The sequence below is a fragment of the Giraffa tippelskirchi genome, chromosome 6 (assembly GCF_054371585.1).
Source record: "Giraffa tippelskirchi isolate mGirTip1 chromosome 6, T2T-mGirTip1v1.2.pri, whole genome shotgun sequence".
Taxonomy (NCBI): Eukaryota; Metazoa; Chordata; class Mammalia; order Artiodactyla; family Giraffidae; genus Giraffa; species Giraffa tippelskirchi.
The window spans coordinates 39,934,781-39,954,443 of record NC_137280.1 but is presented as its reverse complement, the minus strand read 5'-3'; the positions used below and the strand labels follow the sequence as shown (position 1 = coordinate 39,954,443).

Below are 19,663 nucleotides of genomic sequence, written 5' to 3'. Positions count from 1 at the left end.
TTGCAGTTTCAGCTTCAACATCAGTCCTTCCAATGAACACTCAGGACTAATCTCTTTTAGGATGGAATGGTTGGATCTCCATACTAACTCATCCCTATAAAGGTGTGGATTTGCGATTGAGGGGCTTCCCTGCTGGCTCAGAGGGTAAAGCATCTGCCTGCAATGCAGGAGACCCAGGTTTGATCCCTAGGTTGGAAAGATCCCCTGGAGACTGGAGAAGCAAATGGCAACCCATTCCGGTACTCTTGCTTGGAAAATCCCTTGGACAGAGGAGCCTGGTGGGCTACCGTCCGTAGGTTCACAGAAAGGACCCGACTTAGCGACCACTTTCTTTTCCGAAGGGCCAGGATGCTGAGTCAGCAGGAAGCGCATGCGCAGTTCAGCCTGCTCGCCCACGCGCTCCCTCCGCCCACTTGCATACTAAGCCTCTAGCACCCCGCACCTACTCTCAGGCATTCCGGAACTCTAGGACTGTGCGGATAGGGCTGGCCTAGTCCCCAGTCCATCTTCCTGGGGCCAGCGGTTACCCTCTTCCACTGCTGACGAGGAGAAGAGAAGGTTCTTGGGGCCTGGTGCCGGGAAGATACACCGGGGCCTCTGGGAGTCAGGCCTCCCAGGCGTCTCTCAGCAACGGAGGACTCTTCCTCATGTGTCTCTGGACAGCAAGACTGAGGAGCTCTCCTGAGGTAAGGTTTTGGGGAAACAGGCATCTCTATTTTGGAGTGGGCCGGATCTTGGCAGCGTTTTTTCCCAGAAGCCCCGGCCTACAGCCCGGCCTCTCCCGACACTGCCCAGATCCACCTGGGCAGCGGGCTGCATCTCGGCCTGCTAGACCCAGCAGTCATCAAAATAGGCCAAATCCAGTATTTGCATTTAACCTGGGAGGTGTGTGGTCCTCTTATAGCTATTAAATACAAATAACCTTTGTTGTTGTTTCGCCGCTAAGTCGTATCCGACTCTTTGCGAGCCCCATGAACTGTAGCCTGCCAGACTCCTTTTTTAATTTAAGGAATCCCGCGAGAAGTTTTTAATGGACTTCAGTTATCAAACATCAGAGAAGAAAAGAATTAGGGGACTCTTGTCCCTGCTTAATAGTAAGATTTTTACTCCTACTTGGCTCCTTACTCTGGTGCAGCTGAGATGTTCAATGGAAGGGAGTAATTATGAAAATACTATCCAGAACAGATGAGCTGGAAATTGTTCTGTAACTCTGATACCATTTTAATCAGCAAAACGAAACAAATCTTAGGTTCTTTTGAGAATTATAGTTGGATAACCTCTGCCTCTGTTGTGAATGAATTTATGTGTGTATGCTGCTGCTGCTAAGTTGCTTCAGTCATGTCCGACTCTGTGCGACCCCATAGACGGCAGCCCACCAGGCTCCTCCGTCCCTGGGATTCTACAGGCAATAACACTGTAGTGGGTTGCCATTTCCTTCTCCAATGCATAAACGTGAAAAGTGAAAGTGAAGTCGCTCAGTCTTGTCCAACTCTTAGCGACCTCATGGACTGCAGCCTACCAGGCTCCTCCATCCATGGGATTTTCCAGGCAAGAGTACTGGAGTGGGTTGCCATTGCCTTCTCTGTATGTGTGTATAAATTTACATTCTTCCTAAATTGATGGTGTGTTGGATAAATGTCTTAGTATTCATCTAACTACCATTCATCCTCTCAGTTTTCAGGTGGAAAAATTGAATATGCACTGCTTTGGCCCAAGTCTTATAAAGCTTTGACTGATTTTAAATATCTTAAGATTTCTAATCACATTTTCTTTATTTCCCCTAGATAAAGCCAGGAATAAGCACATAGACCCAGTTACGACTCCTGATGCCTAAATACTTTGAATACATCCTTGCAAACTTCACAGAGTATCAAGTCAGTGATTATATTAATATTACAAACACTCTACCTGTAAGGATAAGCACCACACTAATAATGAATAAACCTTATTAGGTAGTTTAGTGCATCAGTTTAGAAGCATATTCATTTGTTGCATCATAACGTATTTTTTAGAAAGTAAAAAAATTACAAGAGACACCTCAGACTCTAAGACATTAAAAACCTGCCCAGACCACTGATACTGCTGTGTGAAATACTAAGAGGCCTAGCAAGTGCTTTTTTGAATATTACTAGTAATAGCCATTTTTATAGAGTGCTTATTTTGTGCCATGCATGCTCCTAAACGGTTTATATGTAAACTCACAGGATCCATGTTACAATTTAGTGAGGAAAGGGCCATTATTATCATGGTCATTTTATAGATTGATAAGAGTTCAGTAACTTCCTCAAAATCATCCAGAATAAATAAATAAAAACCAGGATCTGAACTCTTAAAATATGGCTCTAGATTCTGTGCTTTTATTAGTTATTTCTCTCCCTGAGTCAGCATCTTTTATTAGGTGTATAGACCGCCTAATCTTTTTGTGCACATATACTTTTCAGAGGACTTCCTTGGTGGCTCAGACGGTAAAGCATCTGCCTGCAATGCAGGAGACCCGGATTTAGTCCCTGGGTCTTGAAGATCTCCTGGAGATGGAAATGGCAACCCATTCCAGTATTCTTTCCTGGGAAATCCCATGGATGGAGGAGCCTGGTAGGCTACAGTCCACTGGGTTGCAAAGAGTCAGGCAAGACTGAGTGACTTCACTTTCACTTTCACTTTTCAGAATGGGTACCAAGTGTGAAGATAACTTTTGTCATAAGCAAATGCCCTGGAAAGTCATCTGCTGGTCGAGGAAGCTTCAATAACCAGGCCAGTGAGCTCCTCACTGGGCTGTGAGGGACATCACCTAGACAAGTAAGTTTCCTGTTTTTCTCCCTCATATTTTAGCCACTCAAAAGCTTCTTGTTGTGAGGATCTCCCCCACCCCATGAAAACCTGTCCATGCTCTGCCGAGTAAAGTTTGTATGTGCTTCTGCCACCTTGTGGTTATTGTTCATTGCTTAGCTCTGAAATGCCCTACACTTGATACGTATTTTCCATTTGATCATGTTTTTTATTCCTTATTTCTCCTTTCTTGTCTTCTTTTGGATAAGCTGAGTATATTTAATTTTTCCATTTTTCCTTTTCCATTACCTTTCTAGCTCTTTCTCATAGTGGTAATGTATAGGGACTCTAATATGCATTTTTTATTATATTACTGTCTACCTTCAATTAGCGCATTTGTCACTTCCAAATGCAAGTGCCTTCAAAGAGTTGAACTTCCTTTAACACCAGTCCTGCCTTTTGTGCTCATGTTGTCATAAATTTTACATCTGCATTTGTGATTTGTCTTACAGGACATTATTGTTATTCACTGAAGTAGAAAATGTTTATTTGTATTTACTTTTTCCAGTGTTTGTGTTCACTTCAGAAATTCTGTGTTCTCATATATGGTTATATTTATTTAACATGAAAAATATAATTTCCTGTAGTATAGGTTGACTGCTTGTGTATCTGCTCAACTTTTATCTATCTGACATGTCTTTACTTCATCTTCACTTTTTGAGGACAATTTTGCTAGAGAGAAATCTCTAGGTAACGTGTCTTTCTTCTTTTTGATCGCTTTAAAATATTCCATTGTCTTCTGCCTTCCATAGTGATGATGTCCATCAAGTTTTATTTTTGTTCCTTTGAATGCAAAATATGGCTGCACTTAAAATTTTCTCTTTATATTTATTTTTTGGCAATCAGACTAATAACAAACTGGTAACTAAAATATCTAAATCACCTGTAGATTTCTCTTTCCTTATTTTTATTTGATCTGGGGTTATTTCTTTTCTTTTTTGCATTCTTCATATATTTGAATTGGAGGAATATAGTAGAAATTCTAAGTGATGTTCTCTTCCTCCAGGGGGGCTAAATTTTCTTTTGGAAAACAACCAGAGCCTCTTGGATCACCTTGGTCCTATTGAGGCTTGGTGTTTATCTTTGTTAGGGCTAGCTATTTTATTTTTTATTTTATTCTCAAGGCCCTTACTATTAGAGCATAGCCTTCCTGGGGTCTCAAATTAAAGCACTGGTTAGTAACCAGAGCCACCCCACCTTGGCAGAGTTTGTACTACAACTCTTCTCTCTAAATCATGTGGCTACTGCCATCTCTGCTTTAGCATTTTAACCTCCCAGATGCTGTTTCTAAGTTAAAAAAAAATTTTGAGTCTTATTCTGTGAGTGCACAGTAGAAGTTAGCCAGTGATTTAGGGGAGATTTGTATACTAATGTTTGAGCCCTGTCTCTGAGGTTTTCTTCTCCCCTGGTGATTGCCCACTAAATCTGAGCCAGTATGGTAGCACCAGCATCTGGCCTCAGTCTTTTCAGGGTAGTAAGACTTGCACTTGGGGCTTCTGCTGTCTCCCTGGTCTGCTGTTTCATTACACACTTCCCTTTTCCCAAAGATTTTAGCCCTTCAAGCCCTGCCTACGTTTGATGCTTTCCAAAATTTTCAAATCCATGTTTTATAGATCTTTTCCCACTTTTATAGTTATCCTGTGCTGGAAGGTTAGTCCAAAACAGGCTATTCAGCTCTGGCTGGAACCAAAAAGTTACAAATGTTTGTTTTTGTAAGCTGTGTTTTATTTGGAAGAGGCAATGTAACCCATGACAACAATAAAAGATACTGGGAGTTTCTAAAGCTATATCATGAAAAGTATATTACTTTGACACCCAGCTTCCCTTTATAAATTCAGCCAGGCCTTATATGGCTTAACAATCATAGATCTGCATGTCTTTGTTTGTATTTGTGGATTTGTGCATACATGCAATGTGAACTCTTAACCATGTGCTACTACTCTAAGAAATTAACATTTCCTCATTAATTTGAAAACATTTTTGCCAGCATTTTTCTTTTTATTTTTAAACTTGGATTTATGTGTTGTTAAATTTCTTAGATCTTTTCCTCAATGATTTCCGATATTCTGCTTAGAAGAGCAATTCTTACTTCAAACATATATTAAAAAAAAAAATTCAGTGTTTCCTTCTAGCCTTTTAAGGTTTTTGTTTATTATGTTTAAATATTGGATCAACCTAAAATTTATTTTGGTATAAGGACTGAGGAAGGAGAAATTCAACTATATTTTTCTGAATGGCTATCCATTTTTCCTAACACTGTTGTTTGAATAATTCACCTTTCCCACATAAATTTGAAAATGCTGCCTTATTTGAACTAAATTTCCATAAATATTTGATATCATTATTGCCTCTATCTTCTATTGATCTAGCTACCTATCAGCCAGTACTAACAGGTTTTATTAATTTGTTTTGCAAACATTTTAATTTAATGTTTGGTGTGGCTTACTACTCACGTTTTTAAAAAATTTTCCAGCTAGTCTCACGTGTTAATATTTTCATAGGAACTGTAAAATCATTTTTTTTTTTTTGGCCAGTTAAATAGTCCAGTTTGAGAAACAGGCTTAGTATTGGATACTTAATGCTTTTGGTTACAATTACAGTTCCTGCTTGCTATAATTTTCTACTTTTTAGTAAACTGAATCAGTGATATCCCCAGAGCCTGTGATGGGAGGTCATATGTCATATGCATTTCATGATGTCGTGACTTACTTTCTCTCCCTATACACATCCTCATTGCCCAGCAGAATCCTTTTGGGAGAGATCATCCTTTTCTTTTTCTGTCTTGTTACACAGTAACTCTGACCCTTTTAAGTAGGACTTGTGTGTGAAAGTCACTCAGTCGTGTCCGACTCTTTGCGATCTAATGGACCATACAGTCCATGGAATTCTCCAGGCCATAATACTGGAGTTGAGCCTTTCCCTTCTCCAGTGGATCTCCCCAACCCAGAGATCAAACCCAGGTCTTCCGCATTGCAGGTGGATTCTTTACCAGCTGAGCCTCAAGGGAAGCCCCAGGTAGGACTTAGATGACATGAATGTATAAAACATGTTTACAAAGGAGTACATGATATGAATAGGCAAGAAGTTGTAGTCAACACCAAGAAGAGTAAGGTAACTAAGTATCTTTCAACATTGAGAATTGTTTAGCGAAAGTTTTCACTCAGTGTCAGGCTCTCATTCTGTCTTCTGTAAATATGCATTGCATTGGGATATACACAAATTCTAAAACTTTGCAGCTCGTATCTTTTAAGTTATGATTCCAATCTATATTTTATGAAAGCGATAAACACCTAAAAGCTCATTTAATATTCAATTTTTCTTTCACATATTTTAATAGAGGAAAATGATCTTAATTTGATTTTTGTTAGTCTTACGAACGTGTCACATAATAATTCTTCAAATTCCAGTAATGTCTTAAAACTTACAGGCTCTTTTCCCATATAGTATTTGAGTCTGACAAAACCCCCATGAAATAGATGTTTATATTTCCATTTTATAAATAAGAAGAGCAGAAACAGAGATGTTAAATGTTTTTTTAGATGATTTTAGATTAAAACTCTACTCACTGAACTCCAAAATGATTTGAAAATAAAATAAAACACTTCTGTTTTAAATATAATTGCTACTAATTTGTTTATTAAAAAATTTATTAAGAACTGATGGCAGTGATTCTGAAATTTTCCATGCATTTATATCTGTTTTTTCACAGAGTTAACAGAGATACACTAGAGACTATTTTAATATCTATCAGTGCTTGGAGAAAATCCTTCATTCATCTGATTGATGCCATATTGAAATATAGGGTTACTACAGTCAGGTAAATAGGGTAGACACTTAGGTTCAAAAGTCAATGAGTTATCAAGTTTTGCTGACAACAAGATAACAGTAGAGAGCTTTCATAGTTTCAGGTCATAGGGGGAGCCCAAGATCTGGAAGATCAAAAGTGTTGGGAAATTAAGTGGTTGATGAATTAGGCCAGTGTCTGGAATATCTAAAGTTGATAAAGTAAAATAAACACCATTGAAATACAAAAACAGTGATAATGTAGAAAAGGATAATAGTCTGAACAGGTTTATTTGTCTGTGGTGTCAAAGAAAAATGTATGGTTCAGCAGCCCTGAAAGCTTGTGTAGGATCAATGCAACAAAGGTAAGTGTGTTAATGTGTACCTTGTGTACATTACTCCAGGAGTATTTATCACTATAGTTTTCCTTGTTGAAATAGTATTATTAACCAAAATGCTTGACTTTCTAATTGCTTGGTGTATAAAACAAGTAGTGATGCATGTGATCTGGTGTGGACCCACCTAAGATCATCTAAGAGGATATTAAGTCTATTGCTATGTAGTATCTACTTTGATGATTGATATTTCAACCTTTATGAGACTTGTTACATTATGAATCAGGGCTTCACTGAATACTTACATATTATAATCATTAATTTTTATTCATAGAGTTTATAAATGTACATTTTTGGTTTTTGTACAAGAACACACACATAGTATGTGCATATTGAAAACAATTTATGTATGATTGCAAGACCAGATGGATAAATTTATTTCTTATGTATGCATTTTTTCTTTTTATCTGCACATACTCTGTTTCCTTACAATACCACAGATGACAAAGTGTTAAAATTATAGCATTTGACATGTAATACAATCAGTTGTGAAACTTGACAAACATTTGAAAAATCAGAATATAAATTAGGAAATCTGTTATGTGTTCTTTATCAACAGGTATTATTAAATATCAACCTTATTGCACGTACTGTCTTTTCTTTATATGAGTCATCTTTTTAAAAACATTTAAACATTTTTCTTATGGCAATTGAAGAAATATAACAATCCACAAAGAAAAGAAGAAATGTTCCTCCACAGTGGGGAAAAAAAAAATTAGACCAACCCGCAGATAATTTCTGCTGGTTCTAATGGCTCTTCCCCAGCTCTTTTGGTGAATATGACATTCTGTTTGACAGTAGCCTTCAGTTAGCACTGCCAGAGAAAGCTAGCCTGGGCACACACCAGCCAAATACTCTTCCACGTCCTCACACGCTGAGTAAATCTTTGCTTACTGGCAGCCTTGCCCACCGGTTGGAGCACTTGACTGGAAAGGAGAAACAGATATAGATGTGAAAACTTGGGCTAGAGTGAAAGAGGAGAAATGGAAAAGTTCAGGGAAAAACAAGGGGAAAGGATTTGAGAATTCTTTTCCATTAAAATAAAACCTAAAAAAATTTTAGAATGATGAATCAAAGAAACGTTCCTGTGTAATTCACAGCCACACAACGGTTGCTTCCAAGGATTTTAAATGTAAAGCAATACAATGAAAAAAATGTTTAGATAGAAGTATCAACAGTATTTACTTTTTGCAAGTTATCTGCACTTAGAAGAACTTTTGCAAGAGCAAAATGAAGGGTTACTTCCTGGAAAACATGCCACCATAATAAACAAGGAAGCACAGTCTCTGTTCTCAAGTTTATGAGCCAAAATTTAGCCTATATGCTATTATTTCGGCAATTTAAATTTTATGCATATTTAATTATAGGATAATAACCTAAGTAAAGCATAATTGAATTCCTAAGAGTATTACCATAACTAACATAAATATTGAAACAATATTTACTTTCTGTTATTGTCTAGATGCATATACTTTATAGCATAATGAAATGGATAAAACCTAAAAGATTTCATTTTTGGAAAGATGGCAGTAAGGATCTGCTGCTGCTGCTGCTGCTGCTGCTAAGTCGCTTCAGTCGTGTCCGACTCTGTGCGACCCTATAGACAGCAGCCCACCAGGCTCCGCCGTCCCTAGGATTCTCCAGGAAAGAATACTGGAGTGGGTTGCCATTTCCTTCTCCAGTGCATGAAAGGGAAAAGTTAAAATGAAGTCGCTCAGTCGTGTCCGACTCTTAGCGACCCCATGGACTGTAGCCTACCAGGCTCCTCTGTCCATGGGATTTTCCAGGCAAGAGTACTGGAGTGGAGTGCCATTGCCTTCTCCGGCAGTAAGGATCAGGGACCAGTAATTAAGCCTTTGGAAGACTTAAGAACATTTATTGAAAATGTTTTTAAGAACATTATTGAAAATTACTAAAAATATAGATGAAAATGTTTAAGATTCTTAATGCCACATGCTTCCTGTCCTACTGCCATTTTTAAGTAAAACCCTTCTATAAGTAAAATGTACACAGGTAATTAAATTTGTGTGAGAAGAGAACAACCAACTACTCTCTGTCTTAAAGTATCAATAAGTGACTAACTATCTATGAATGGATAAAACATGAAAATCTGGCTAATAACACCCCTTCAATCAGATTTGTCTAGAAAGATACTATACAGGAAAGGATAGACAGGTACATTTTCATAAGTGTCAGTTGTTCAAGGAGAAGTTTAGATATCTTGGAAGAGCTGGATGTTTCATGTAAAGGATTAAAGCAAGACAAAATATTGCAGAAAGAATTAGAACAATATAACAATAACAGAACAGTAAGGCATAAAATAAAAGAATGCCCTAAATGTGAGTGAGTTACGTTGAAGGCAAGACAGATAAAGAGAGCAAATGGGAATAATGGAATGTGTATCAAGGGTGACAGATCATGGTCTGAGAGAGGGTAGCTAGAAAATAAATGTACCCTTGTGCACTAGTAGTAGGATAGATGTAGCTGGTGAAGGAATGAGTTGAGAGATCAAGTTAAGAAACTCTCCCCAAGAGTTTGGGGGAGAATGGATACAAGTATATGTGTGACTGAATCCCTTCATTGTTCACCTGAAACTATCACAACATTGTTCATTAATTGGCTATATACAAATACAAAAAAAATTTTAAATAATAAATAAAATCCATAAAAAAGAAACTCTCCCCAAATGCAGCAAGATCATATAAAGTTATAGAAAAGATATGAGAATTGCTAAGAGAGAAGCCAGAAATAGAAATATATAAATCCATGCAGAAGCTTCAGAAAGAGAAGAAAATAAAAGTAAAAAAAAATTTTGAAAAAATAATTTACCTAAAATTTTCCAAGTTTAAAGAATATATATGAAAGACTTGAGATTGCAAGTATTCAGAGAGGAAAATTCACACTTAGTATAGTGAACTCTAAGAATATCAAGGTCAAAGGGAAAATTCAAAATATTTTCAGAGAAAATGAAAAGACCCATGAGAGAATGAGTTGCATATGAACATTAGGCATTTCAGTATCACCGCTGGGTACAAAATTTCAAAGGAGTAATATTTTTTATGTTTTGGAAATAACTTAGAATTTTCTATTAAATTAAAATCTGAGGATATAATAAAATTAAATTCAAATGTGAAGATATAATATTTGCTGGAATGCAATATCTCAGAAGGTTTTACATACAGAGGCATATATGGAAAACACTTGTAGATGTGGTACTCAAGTAAGAAAAGAAACCAGTACAAGTGCTACAAGAAGTATAGTAAGTGTATTTGTTTCCTGTCGCTGATGTAAGGTAACATATTCACAGGTTCTAGACATCACAGTAATTGGACATCATTGGTAAGAAGACTATTATTCAGTCTTACCACATAACAAAGCATTCAGATATTTTGTTATGCTTTTATTCTTTAAAAAAAAGATAGGACTTACAGTTCTGCCAGGATAGAGTAGCCCCATTCCTCCCAGGCCTTCCCCCTTATTACTGAAAGTCTGTGGATGCATTACAACAATGACTTACAGGAAATCTCTCAAAGGTGGAAAGAAGAAGGCAGGTTGCTTAGGAAACTCAGGACTTGAGAGAATCCTTGGGGGTGTGTTCCCTAGGTTTCTTTCTTGCTTCATCCTGACATCCTGGTTAGGGTGCCCCAAAATCCTCTAACCTGGAGCCATCTAAGGGTACAAATATTTTTGAAAAACATTCCAAGAAAAGGGTATCCTAACAAAGAAAATGTTTTTGGTAATATATCCTCTACTCAAACATCAACAGAACAATTGCCCCTTTCGTCATGGTTTCAGAGAAGTGGAAGGTGAGGTTGATCCTTCAACCCACACCTGCCTTCCAGAATCCAGTGATGCTCTGACTCTCGTCCTGAGTGCTGACAGGGTCAGGAGGCAGCTGACCTTCCGTTTTCAACCAGCTGAAGCAGGAGGTGTTTCTGTTCCTTTGTTGGGGCGCTGGCAGTGAGGCCGAGCAGAAGACTGATATCTAGTCCACTCCCGGCAGAAGCAGTCAGCTCTCATCGAGTGCTGTGACCAGATAGTGTCAGTGTGGTCCAGTGGTAAGGTGAGCCTCCACTGCAAACTGATGTCAGAGAAACCGAACAAAGTGGTGCAAGGCAGACTACCCACTCCTCTTCCCCACATCAGTAAGTCTCAATGAGTAGGGAGAGTCTCTGGTGTTCGGTCACTCTCGCATGTCTGACTCTTTTGTGACTTCATGGGCTGCAGCATGCCAGGCTTCCCTGTCCTGCAGTGTCTCCTGGAGTTTGCGCAAACTCATGTCCACTGAGTCAGTGATGCCGTGCGACCATCTGATCCTCTGTCACCTCCTTCTCAGCCTTTCCCAGCGTCAGTCTCTTTTCCAATGAGCCGACTCTTCACATCAGGTAGCCAAAGTATTGGAGCTTCTACCTTCACCCAGAATCAGTGAGGCAAAAAGAAGTGGTAAGAAATAGGGCAAGTCTATATTCTGCTTTTCCCTGTCTTTTCCTCTGGTGGCATGAGCTGAGGGGGGAGCTGAGTTTATATTCCTGCTTGGAGGCAGTGGTGCTGCACTAGTACGCACCCCACTTGTATGGGGTGATATCAGGGAGGCTGCGTAAGAAGCTGATTTAAATGCCTGCTTAGCCTTTGTGCTGTACTTCAGCATGGTAAATGTCTGCTATAAATATAAATACAAATACATACACATATTTATATATTCCAGTGTCTTATAATATCTGAAAGTCTAGAATTCAGTAAAAATCATATCAAGAACTAGGGAAGTTTCCCACTGTGGATGAGAAAAGACAGTCAACAGATGTCACCAAAGAAACAAATCAAATGTTGGAATTACCTGACAGAAATCTTAAAGTAACTATCATAAAAACACTTAAACAAACAGATAAAAATTCTCTTGAATGAAAAAATAGAAAATTTAAGCAAAGAAAATATCAAAAAGGAACTAAATGGAAGTGCTTGGCTTGAATAAGACAGTAATTAAATGCATAACTCTCTGATGGGTTCAGTAGTAGAGCAGAGATGTCAGAGGAGAAAATAAGTGAACTTATTTATGTATCAATATGATTTACCTGACTTAAATAACAGAAAATAGACTAAAAAAGTTAAAGGAGCCTGGGGCTGTGGGACCAAAACTAAAGAGCTAACATTCATATTGTTGAGTCCCAAAAGGAAGGGAGAAAAAGAGTAAGGCTAAAAATAATGACTCTGCTCTGCAAAAGACCCTATTAAGAGAACAGGAAGACAAGTTACAGGCTAGGAGAAAAATACTTGCAAAACACATGTTGATAAAGGAAAGTTATCCAAAATATACAAAGAGCTCATAAAACTCAACAACAAGAAATCAAATAATCCAATTTAAAAATGGGGAAAAGATCTGAATAGACCAAAGATGCACAAATGGCAAATTATGGAAAGCTGCTCAACATCATATGTCGTTAAGAAATTTCAAATTAAAATGACTATGAGATATCACTACACAACTATTAGAACTATAGAGAATCCAAAATGCTGATATTGCCAATGACTAGGGAGTATGTGGAGCAACAGGTGCTCTCATTCATTGCTGATTGGAATGCAAATTGTACAGCCACTCTAGAAGACAGTATCTTCTTTCTTTTTTTAACAAGACTAAGCCTACTATTGCTGTATGATATAGCACTTGTACTCCTTGGTATTTAACCAAATGAGATCAAATCTTAAATCTTCACATAAAACCTGCACATGGGTGTTGAAAGCAGATTTATTTATAATTGCCAAAACTTGGAAGCAACCAAGATGTTCTTAAGCAGGTGATTAGATAAATTGTGATATATCCAGACAATGGAATATAATTCAGTGCTAAAAAATCAATGAGAAAAAAATGTTTTCTAGAAAGTTTTGGGAGAACTGGTTTATGATATGAAGAAAGTTAAAAGTGATTCCAACCTAACCCAATATTCACAGATGAAAATCCAATGAATTAATGTTGGATGTCTTAACTAGAAAAGGTAAAATGCTAAAGATAATAAAACTAAGGGAGAGAGCATATCTTTGCTACCTAGATGGGAAAAACAACTTCTTAAAACTTCCAGATCACAAACAAAAGGGATTATTTTAATCATATGCAAATCAGAATTTTCTATTTAATAAAGAATATCAAAGGAAAGAAATTGATAACTATCAGAATGAGAGAAAATATTCTTAATGTCTAGAATTGATAAGGGATTAAGATCTAAAATATGCAAAAATCCATTAAAATTGTATAAAATACAACAATCCCAATGGAAAAATAGGCAAAAGATTAATTTGTCAAAGAAGAAGTCCAAAAATCTCACCAAAATATGAAGATACACTCTAATTCAGAAGTGGAAAATACCTGTTACAACATACTCAGGTATCAGTTATACCTACTGGATTAAAAAAAATAGAAAACTGGAGAATGGAGTGTGTGAGTGGGAGTTAAGATATAGGACCTCTTCTGATGCAGTCTGACTACTGCAACCATTCTTAAAGCAGTCTGTCAGTATTTATTCAAAGTCTGTATGTGTATACCCCATCTGTCCATCCTCCCTGACAGATTTTTACTTGCCCATTTATAGTTGTGGTGTTGATTTCCTAATTTGGTACAATTTGTGAATTAATCTGCTTGGTTATTGTTGTGAGTTTAGTCACCCCCTTTTTTCTATTTTTTCCTCCCTCTCTTTCCACTGTGCCTCACCTCAATAAGACATACAAGTGCTACATTCATTTATTTTGCTTTAATAGAAAATTATGTTAAAGATTTGTTAGAAGAATATTGTGTGTGGTATGGATCAAACCTGGTCAGTGGTAGCATGACCTGCTGCTTGGTTTCAGATTAAAAAAAAAACATTATTTCAAAGATAATTTAAACCACATGGAAACTATTTCCAAAATAAGAGAAGCCGCAGAGATCTCGGTTTTTCTTTTGATTCAGTAATAATGTATGGAACTATTTGCCATCCCTTTCTGGAGGTTGGGACACTAAAACTATAGTGGTTGTATATTTTGTTTCAGTAAGTAAGTATAAATGAACAGAGTAGATTAAATTTTTAGATGCTTGCTGCATCTCATTTATAGTTGCTGTAACTGGAAATTACGCATTTTTTAAAGGAGAGAAAAAACTACACAATATTGATACTGTCTTTCACTAATAGTGTGGAAGTGGGTAGCAGGCTAGGGCAGAAAGTAGTGCTACTCACCCTGCTTCTTTAAGGACTGGACTTCCTGTTGTGTTCCTGAGCTTGGTTCTCTTCTTGAGTGTTTCCCCCATCTGTACGGTTACACCTGTGTCACTGATAATGAACACATTTCAACTTAGCTGAAGGGGAAAGAGCAAAGATGAGGATAAGTTCTCTGTCTTTCAAATGATGATAACAAGGACCTTTTCCCCATTTCTTTTGTTCACATTAGCCTGAATGTTGTCATATGGTCACCCCTCGTCTCATCTGTTGTTGTTCCGTTCCTAGGTCATGTCGAACTCTTTGCGACCCCATTTACTGTAGCCTGCCAGTTCCTCTGTCCGTGGGGTTCTCCAGGCAAGAAGACTGGGGTGGGTTGTCATTTCCTTCTTCAGGGGATCTCTCTGACCCGGGAATTGAACCTGGCTCTCCTGAGTTGCAGGCAGTCTTTTTTTACTGACTGAGCAACCAAGGAAGCCAAGAACATTTTTGTCATATCTTTGCAAATTTTCTGTAAGTCTAAAGTTATTTTAAAATAAAATGTTAAAAGCATTTTTGTGATAAATTGGAAGTTTTATACGTGTATCCCTGGGTTAGGAATATCCCCTGGAGAAGGAAATGGCAACCCACTCCAGTATTCTAGTCTGGAAAATCCCATGGACGGAGGAGCCTGGCAGTCTACAGTCCATGGGGTTGCAAAGAGTTGGACACGACGGAGCGACTTCACTATTTCCACTATTTATTCACTATATTTATATTTTTTTCATATGTGATTTTTTAATGTGATAAAAGTCTTCTTGGACTTTTTAAATATAGTCATCTGATAGTTGTAAAAATAACCCCAGATACTTAAGGAAGGATTATTTTGATTTTTGTATTTCCTTTAAATATTCCCACAAAGTAGGTAAGTATCAGTTCAGTTCAGTTCAGTCGCTCAGTCATGTCTGACTCTTTGAGACGCCATGGAGTGCAGCACGCCAGGCTTCCCTGGCCATCACCAACTCTGGGAGCTTGCTTAAACTCATGTCCATCGAGTTGGTGATGCCATCCAACCACCTCATCCTCTGTTGTCCACTTCTGCCTTCAATCTTTCCCAGCATCAGGATCTTTCCCAATGAGTCAGACCTTCGCATCAGGAGGCCAAAGTATTGGAGCTTCAGCATCAGTCCTTCCAATGAATATTCAGGACTGATTTCCTTTAGGATTGACTATTTTGATCTCCTTGCAGTCCAGTGGACTCTCAAGAGTCTTCTCCAACACCACAGTTCAAAAGTATCAATTCTTCGGTGCTCAGCTTTCTTTATGGTCCAACTCTCATATCCACACATGGCTACTGGAAAGACCATAGCTTTGACTAGACGGACCTTTGTCAGCAAAGTGATGTCTCTGCTTTTATTATTTTAATTGGAGGTTAGTGTAAAGTATCAGCCTCCAATTAAAATAAGCAACTAAAAAAAATGGTGTCTAGGTTGGTCATAGCTTTTCTTCCAAGGAGCAAGTGTCTTTTAGTTTCATGGCTGCAGTTTCCATCTGCAGTGATTTTTTGAGCCCAAGGAGATAAAGTCTGTCAGTATTTCCATTGTTTCTCCATCTCTTTGCCATGAAGTGATGGGAACAGATGGCATGATCTTCATTTGTTGAATGTTGAGTTTTAAGCCAGCTTTTTCACCCTCTTCTTTCACTCTCCTCAAGAGAGCCTCTTTAGTTCCTCTTGGCTTTCTGCTATAAGGGTGGTGTCATCTGCATATTTGAGGTTGTTGATATTTCTCCCGGAAATCTTGATTCCAGCTTGTGCTTCATCCAGCCAGGCATTTAGCATGATGTACTCTCCATATAAGTTAAATAAGCAGTGACAGTATACAGCCTTGATGTACTCCTTCCCCAATTTTGAAATAGTTCGTTGTTCCATGTCTGGTTCTAACTGTTGCTTCTTGACCTGCATACAGATTTCTCAGGAGGCAGGTCAGGTAGTCTGATATTCCCATCTCGTTAAGAATTTTCCACAGTTTGTTGTGATCAACACAACAGCTAAAGCCTGTAGTCAAAGGCTTTAATGTAGTCAGTGAAGCAGAAGTATATGTTTTTCTGGAATTCTCTTGCTTTTTCTGTGATCCAATGGATGTTGGCAGTTTGATCTCTGGTTCCTCTGCCTTTTCTAAAGGCAGCTTGACCATCTAAAGTTCCAGCTTGAACATCTGAAAGTTCTCGGTTCACGTACTGTTGAAGCCTCGCTTGGAGAATTTTGAGCATTACTTTGCCAGTGTGTGAGATGAGTGCAGTTGTCATATAGATGAAATAAACTGGCAGAATGTAGAAAATTATCAAAGCTGGTGAATTGGTACTGGGGATGGTTTCATTGATTTATTCACTTTTAAAATGTTTGAAAATTTCCTAATGAATCTTTAGAAAAAGAATTAAGAAAAATGCATACTATTTACCTTTGTGTTCTGACAAATTTATTTTTCCTGAATACTCTGGCAAATGATACTGTTGGGCCTACGCAGTACTCTTTCCTCATTTGTTTATAGATGTATAGATGTGCCATGTGCTCAGTCATGTCTGATTCTTTGTCACCCCTTTGCCTGTAGCCCACCAGGCTCTTCTGTCCATGGACTTTTCCAGGCATGGATACTGGAGTGGGTTGCTGTTTCCTCTTCCAAGGGATCTTCCCAACTCAGGGACTGAACCCGCATCTCCTGTGTCTCCTGCATTGCAGGCAGATTGTTTCTGCTGAGCCATCATTTGTTTATAGAACCCCAATATTTTCAGAAGCTAAAATGCTCAATAAAAGTGTATCCTTCCCTACCCCCTAAATGGTGAAGCATGAATATATAAATGCAGCATAGTTATGGCATTTTACTCTGCCACAGATTTTTTTAGAGATGAGAAGGTGAATCAGGTTGTGAAAAAAGATATTTAAGGCGACATCTGCTTAGGGGCAAGCTGGTTCAGGGAAGGACTTTTGCTCCATGGATATAAAGAGAGCAAGATAGATACACAGTTACATTGAACAGAGTTTTGTGAAGAAATGAAGTTCAGAGTTGTGATTTTAATTATGTAGCTAAGAAGTGACAAACATTTACTTTAATGAAAACTAATACGCTGAGGATGGGAAAATGAAAAAACAGTGAGAACCAAGGCTAATAATTTTGTTGAATTATGACATCAAGCATAAAACTTCTGTACCCAAAGTTGCTGAACACCTTTATTTCATAAGTCACTTCATGTGAGCATTGTGTTTCCTGCAGTAAAAACCATTTGTAGTTGGCAAAGTTACATAAACATTACTCATGATTGTTTCATGATCAGTCCTGAAAATCAATTTTTTTATTTCCTTAAAATCAATTTTTCTGTGCCCAAACACTTGAACTAATTTGAAATGGTTCGATTCTCTATTGGAATTTTTTTCTATTCTTGAGCTTATGTTTCCTTTTTTTCCCCAGCTTTATTGAGGCAAAACTGATAAAAAGAAATTGTATATATTTTCAGTGAAGAATGTGATGTATGTGTGTATATACACACACACACACATAGATGTATGCATACATTGTGAAATGATAAGCATAGTGAAACTAATTAATGTAATCAGCTCCTCATGCAGTTATCAATAATTTTGTTGTGAGAACATTTAAGAACTACTCTTTAGCAAATTTCAGGTACAATGTACAGTATTATTATCTGTAGTCAATATGCTGTACATTAGATCTGCAGAAATTATTCATCCTGCATTGCTCAAACTTTGTACTTTTCATCTAAAATCTCATTTTAAAATGGGAACTAAAACCACCATGCACTCAGTCCCTGGCAACTACCATTCTAATCTCTATTTCTCTGGGTTTGAGTTTTTAAGATTCCACCTACAAGTGAGATCGTGAAGTATTAGTCTTTCTGTGCTTGGTTTATTTCATTTAGCATTGCATCATCCAGGTTCATCCATGTTGTCACAAATACATAGTTCCCTTCTTTTTAAAGACTGAATAGTATTCTGTTGTATGTATGAGAGATAGAAAAAAGTCACATTTTCTTTATTCATTCATCCATCAGTGGACACTTATGTTTTTATCATATCTTGGTTATTGTGAATTATGGTACAATGAACGTGGGAGTGCAAGTATTTCTCTTTGATACTGATTTCATTTCCTTTGGACATATACCCAGAAATGGTATTGCTGGATCATATGGTAGGTATATTTTCAGTTTTTTGAGGAATCTCCATACTGTTCTCCATTATGGCTGAATCAATTTGCATTCCTACCAACAGTGCTCCAGGATTCCTTTTTTACCACATCCTCACTAACACTTTTTGATAGTAAACATTCTCACTGGTGTGAGATAATGTCTGATTGTGGTTTCAATTTACTTTTCCCTGATGATTATTAATATTTACCATCTTTTCATACACCTGTTGGCCATTTATATGTCTTTTTTTGAACAATGCATAATTCAGGCCCATATTTTAATTAGGTTATTATTATCATTATTTTTGCTATTGAGTTTTTTGAGTTCCTTACGTATTTTGGATATTGACCCCTTATTAGATACATGATTTTCAAATATTATCTCCCATTCCTTAGGTTATTCTTTTACTCTCATGATTGTTTCCTTTGCTGTGCAAGAGCTTTTTAATTTGTGGCAGACAGTTTGTCTAATTTTACTTTTGTTGCCTGTGTTTTGGCGGTCATATCCAAAAATTATCACCAAGGCCAGTATCAGAAGGCTTTCTTCCTGGTAGTTTTATAAGTTTAGGTCTCATATTTAAGTCTTTAATCCATTTTGAGTTGATTTTTGTAGATGATGTGAAATAAGAATCCAGTTTCATTTTTCTGAATGTGAATAATATTCAGCTTTTTCATAGCCATATATTGAAGATATTGTCCTTTCCCTATATTGTATTCTTGATACTATTGTCAAAAATTAATTGACTGTAAAGGTGTGAATATATTTCAGAGATCTTTATTCTCTTCCATTCTCTGTATGTCTGTTTTTATACCAATACCATGCTGTTTTCATTACCATAGCTTTATAGTGTATTTTGAAGTCAGGAGTGCATTCCCTCCAGCTTTGTTCTTTTTGCTTAAGATTACATTGGCTATAATGAAGGATAAAATTGTATGATCATCTCAATAGATACACAAGAAGCATTTGATAAAATTCAACACCCTTTCATGATAAAAACTCAACAAATTAAAAACTCTTAGATATAGAAGGAATTTACTGCAGTATGATAAAGCCATATAAGGTAAGCCCATAGTTAACATCATACTCAATAGTGAGAAGCTGAAAGCTTTTCCTCTAAAATTAGAAACAAGACAAGGATGTCCCCTCTGACCATTCTAATCAATATAGTACTAGAAGTCCTGGCCAGAGCAATCAAGCAAGAAAGAAAATTAAGTCATTCAAATCAAAAAGGAAGAAGTGAAAGTGTTTCTATTTACAATTGACATAATCTTATATATAGAATACCCTTAAGACTCCACCATA

General features: G+C 37.2%; 1 protein-coding gene across 2 annotated transcripts in view; it reads left to right on the top strand.

The window, feature by feature from the left end:
- The first annotated feature begins 353 nt into the window (after positions 1 to 353).
- HNF4G (hepatocyte nuclear factor 4 gamma) overlaps positions 354 to 19,663 on the top strand; it is a 436,782-nt gene continuing 417,472 nt past the window's right edge. For both annotated transcript variants that reach the window (XM_081501546.1, XM_081501545.1), the window contains exons 1-2: positions 354 to 686; positions 2,666 to 2,796. The gene's annotated coding sequence lies outside the window, so the exon portion shown is untranslated. The remainder of the gene's footprint in view (positions 687 to 2,665; positions 2,797 to 19,663) is intronic.